Genomic DNA, 5760 nt, shown 5'->3' with positions numbered 1-5760 from the left:
TATGGTCTAAGGCAGAGACAGACCATCTGAAGTAATGAGGGAAAGGTGTGAGACAAAGCCTTTCTGCGATCAGATCCAAGTGGCTGTGCATTATTCTGTTCAGATCAGAAAGGGAGCAGGCTGAAAAAATCCGTGAGACTATTAAGAACATAATTTGTAAGAGGAGGTTAGATAGACAAGCCAGGATTGTTCAGCCAGGGCTGATAGGAAAAGAGTGCCATCTACAAATACCTTGAGGAAAAAGCTCAGCACCAAGGGTTTGGTAACCATTTAGATTAAAAAGCAACGTTAGTACAAATGAGGTATCAACTGCCCATAAAGAACTTCAGCTGAAAACCAGTAGTTCCCAATCACATTCAGGGGCAGTTTTGCAAAAATGGAATCAGGTACAGGACAGGGATGAGTCCAGGCCATCTGGATGTTTTTAAGTTAGAGTTCAAAAATGAATAACAGTTATTATGAAGTGATAATGAAGTGATATGAAGTAGTGTTTGCAGTAGCTGGGAGGTGGAATTTAATGATTCAGGTGGTTTCTTCCATTGCATGTCATTATGCACCCACAACCAGCATTGTTCCATCCCCATGGCCAACAAAAATAAAAGAGAGGCTCCCATTATTTCTAATTCAAGTGCTTTAATTAGAGCAAAACAGTCAGAACTGTGAAGGCTGTGAAGATAGCTACCATGAGCCAGAGGAAATTTAGCAAGTGCAGCAGCACCTCTGTGAGATTGATGCAAGACAGGAATCCAGTTCAGATACCCAACAGAGGGTAATAATTTAGAGAAAGAGACACTTCTCTGCCTAGCAATGGTATGAAGTTACTACAGGTACAATCTGATAATTCATCTAAAAAGCAAAGCCATACAAAACACGTTTGCAAATGCATCTTTTAATATAGGCAGCAGGAATAAGAGCCATGTGAGTACCAGAGTAGGAGAGCTGTAAAGGCACCACTAATTTCTAGTGATGTCAAAGACAGCGCATGAAAAATTACCAGATTCTCAACCAGAACAATAACAATGACACCGAGGACAATTCTCACCGATCCAGGATTCACTTGCTGAAAGAAAGATGAATTACCATTATTGGAAGAATCCAAACCATTTGCACAGGTAAATGAGAAAAACAGATTAGTGTGGAGGAATATAAGTGGTTTTTCTAGATGAAAAGGGTCTAACCAAAGGGAACTGAGTTACAAACAACAGTGATGAAGGTTCTGATCAGCAGGAGTGCATAAAAAACTGCTGAAGCAAAAAAGATTAGAGAAACTGCACAAAACAGTGAAGTGCATAAAAAAACCCATCAAAACTCAAAACTGTATAAAAGTATTTTTTCTATTTAACTACTTTTATTTAGCATTCTGATATATGTTCCCTGGAAATGAGCTGCTTAATTGTCTGATCACTACACAATCTCTAACTCAGTCATTTAACGAAATGAGATCATATTTTTCACTAAAACCTAAGAATTTAAATTCCGCAAATGTCTTCAGAAAGACCACATATCACTGCCATGAAAGTGAAGCCCTTTTCCAGGGAGTTGCTTTATCTCTTTCAGTGTACTGAAGCCAGGGGCATGAAAGCATTTTCTTTAGCAGCATCCATTTGAGTTCCTCTGTCTCCTTTGACCTGTACAAAAGCCAAATTCTAGTCTCCTCCCTGTGGAAAGATAACTTGCATAGTTTTGCTGTAGTTGTGTTTGTGTTTTTCCTTTGCTGGACTTTTGGCTGACTGACAGTTGCTTTGCTTTGGCAGACAGGGGTGAAGGTCTGTTTCAAGACTCCCAGTTCTAACATATTATCTTTGTGGAAACTTCTGGAATTGGATGTTTTAAATAGGAACCCTTGAAAGAAATGATCTGAGACTTTCATACAGATTTGCAGAAGAGCAGACACTAAAGTGCAACACTTAACACTGAATTTGGGGCAAAAGAATATTCCTTTTAAGGCCAGTGAGGAAGTTCTTGCATATATGTAAATCAGTAAATACCTGGGGTAAAAAAACCACATATCCACATAATGAAAGTGAACAAACAAGCAAAAATAATACAAGCTAAATGCTACATATACATAATAATACAAAAAGGCTACCGCATTGGTTGGTGCACTTCCCAAATTTGTTTTAATAATACTAGTTTGATTTCAATAATACTTAATATGGAGGGTAATATACTAATTATATTCTGTGAATTAAGGAATTGTGTTGTTAGGAAATTATAAGAGTTTGACCTGTGACTAGGAGAGATCACAGGGTGAGTGTCCCGTGTTTGCTAGCACATATTCTATGGGGAATGAGGCAGACTCTACATCGTGGCAGCATATTATATATTCTCATGCTTCTTTAAGTCTGGTTTTTCTAAAATTCTATTGCTTTAGCAGAAAGAGCTGTGGTGTATTAATATCATAGGTAAATAAATTACACTAGCTAGTTGGGAGTTCAGCACCAAATCCTCTTTATTCAAATAAGACGACACCTTTTAAATACACCTCAAAGTAACATGTGACTCCCTTGACCAATTACCAAGGGCATCTCACTGCCCATGTGTGGGAGTACTTCGGGACTTCATTTCCCAGGATGCCTCATCCAACAGCTTTCCTGTAACCCGACTGCTACAAAGAGCAGCCTTTAGTAGTGTAATTGAGCAGCCAGGTATAGATACGAGGACAGTAGGGGAGGACAGCAGATCCTTCACTGCACAGCCTGCAGATGTGCACAGCTGCAAACTGATGTAATTGGGCCTTGCCACCCACAGATGGAAAAAGAAGGATGAGCATGCCTAAGCTTTTACCCCATGAAGAGCTCAAGGGATAAAAAAATCTGCTAACTGGCCTGCTTACATAGCTGTGATTTTCCTCTTGCCCTGGTAACATTCCTACACTAGGAATCTCCATTGGGCTGGCAACTTAACAGCTTGATCTCAAGGACACACTATTGCCATGCAGGTAAAAGGCACCACTACACACCAGTATCATTCCACCAATTTTTCCCCTTTCCTTCTAGTAGCAGCTGCAGCCTCCTGTATTGAGTCTCTCAGGCTATGCCACTGTACCAGAAAAAGGGAATGTTTTAATTTCCTAGATGCCCTGTTCCTGAATGCAATCTCTGAGTTCTCTGATAGAGCTCACCCAGCATCAGGAAATGAGCAAGAGGTGTTCACTCACTCTGCGAAACCTTGAAAGGGACAAGAATATGGTGAATACATGAAGCAGGCTAAGGGGTCTTCATTTGAGGCATAGACCACTAAGGGGAAGAAAGGAAGCATTTGGATCCCTTGCATTTGGATCCTCCTTCATTCAGAGCATAGTGCCTTGCCTTGCTTTAGGCTTGAATGTTATGATCTCCCACAGCGCAATGAGTATTCCCAATCCCAGTGCAAACAGGATAAACTATGATTCTGAGATACTGAGTACCACTAGTCCTGGGTGCATGCAAATTTCTCTTTCAAACATCTATGATTTTTAAAATTGTTAACATGGTTAGGAACATGCATGGACCAGCATATCATAGTAACTTGTGGGATGCACCATTGCATTTTTGGGGAATCTATCTTTATTGAAAAAGAGGTGCTGAGTGCTGAACTGATATTTACCTCAGTAAAAATTCTGTTGTCTAAGTCCAACTTGAAAACTCAGGGCCACATGGTCTATCTTAAGTATTCAGAGATCACAAGAAGAGCATAGGTTTTGTAGAACAGGTCCCTTGTAATTTAAATTATCAGAACAATATTGTAGAGATTAATTTTGAATACTGACTTTAAATATGTTCTTTACTAAAAAAATAAAATCCTTATTAACAATGCCCTTATTAAAATTCACTTCTATATGTGAACCATTGCAAACTTGGAATTTAGAGTTCAATACTGTCTGATCTCATCTGAATTGAATGGCTCCTTCATTTTCTTCAGAAGCTCTATTTCAACAACATTTTCATTTATAAGGCACTATTTACTTAAGGAATTGTCACAGGAAAAAGATTTTCTTGCAGCGTCAGGACTCCCTCTAGTGTCGTTACAAACATGATCTTGGGAATCTATATAGACTGAAGGTTTGTGTTTGCTTTTGATGAGATGACATCCATAACTTATTTATATCTGAGGTCAACTATTGCATATGCAGTTGGCATATTGGAACCATCCTACAGAGGAGGAAGAAAGAACAGAAACTGGAATATTTTCTATGGTGCATTTCTGTCTCTCTGACTGAATGATTGGAATTTTTTTTTGTAGAGGAAACAAATCTTGGTATGCTTTCAAGACATAATAAATCCTTGAGTAATAAAAGTCAAACAGGAAAAAAAAATTTAAAAAGCCAAACCACAGAAATCTGGAAACTGCAAAAACTAAAAGAATAAAATAAAATAAAAAAAATAAAATCTACACTTCTTAAGAAACCTAAGTCCCGCTGAAAGCAAGCAGGACTCAGGGTTGGAAAATCCTGAATGACTTAAAAATGTGACTCAAAGCTATAGCTATTTAGGCCTTTCTCAAGATGTGACTTTTCCGTTTTCAGAAGTCTCTTAATTTTGTTCTAAATTACCATGAAGATTTCTGAATTATGGCATCACAGAACAGCTGAGGTGGAAAGGCACCTCTGGAGACTGTCTCACCTCTCAGTTCAAAGCAGAGGCACCTACAGCTGGTTGTTCAGGACTGTGCCCTCTTGATTTTTGAATATGAACAAGGATGAGGACTTCATAGCCTATCTCAGCAACCTCTTTTAGTTCTTGATCTCCAGTGTGAGGAATATTTTTTGTTTTTAAATGCCATTTCCTACATTTCAGTTTGTGCTTAATTGTACTTGACCTTTCCCTGGATACCTCTGAGAAGTCTTGCTCCCTCTCCTTCACATGCTCCCATCACCTGTTCATAGACATTGGTAAGAATTCCCTGAAGCTCCTGTTCTCTGGGCTGAACAATCCCAGCTCTGTCCATTCCTCCTCCTGTGTCAGAGCAGATTGCCTTTCTTTGGACAAGAGGTAATTTTGAAATGAGCATGGTAAAAAAAAAAAAAAGATTACTGTGTTTAAGGAAAATATTAGTTCAGTGACTGCTATGTTATTCACTGGAGACTGATTATGTTTTTGTGACTGCATTGGTGTAGCTACAATGTAGAATAGATTTTAAGTTTCACATACCCTAAAATAACTGCATCATATTCCCAAATTTTGTCCTATACCATGAATCACAAGGTATTAGAAAAAAATACGGCTTATTCTTTTTTACAAAGGTTTGGTAGCTCAACATTCAATCACATTATTCATTTCTCTTCCCTTCTCTAACTCAGACCTCCAGGTGGTGACCTGGTGCAGCACAGAAGTGCCCCTGGCTTGCACAGCGTGCTGCATGTGGCCTCATCAGGAGCACACTCCCTGTCCACTACCAGGGCTCTTGCACTCCCTGTCCCGCTGTTTCTGCATTTAACCCCAAAACTCCTGGTATGGTTGGGATAGTCCCATTTACCTACCTTCTGCCTCTCATTCAAGCACATTGCTGCAGTATTTTTTCCTAATATGGTTTTGACTACTACTTCTCAAAGCCTACAGTGCAAATGATGCTGTTCTTTCTGAAGTATAATCCAAGGACTGTTCCAGCAAAATTCTTTGTCCAGGGCAGGGATATGTTAAGTCAGACACATGTAATTCATGAATGATGCCAAGGCAAAATTTTTCCCCAGGCTTCCCTACTGCAGCATAGAGTTTTGCTGATGCATATGTGGAGATCTGCTTTTCCAGTCTTTGTCATGTTATAAATTATTATCCCATG

This window comes from Corapipo altera, unplaced genomic scaffold, assembly GCF_003945725.1.
Source record: "Corapipo altera isolate COAL_440 unplaced genomic scaffold, ASM394572v1 61411, whole genome shotgun sequence".
Lineage (NCBI taxonomy): Eukaryota > Metazoa > Chordata > Aves > Passeriformes > Pipridae > Corapipo > Corapipo altera.
This window is presented reverse-complemented; position numbering follows the sequence as displayed.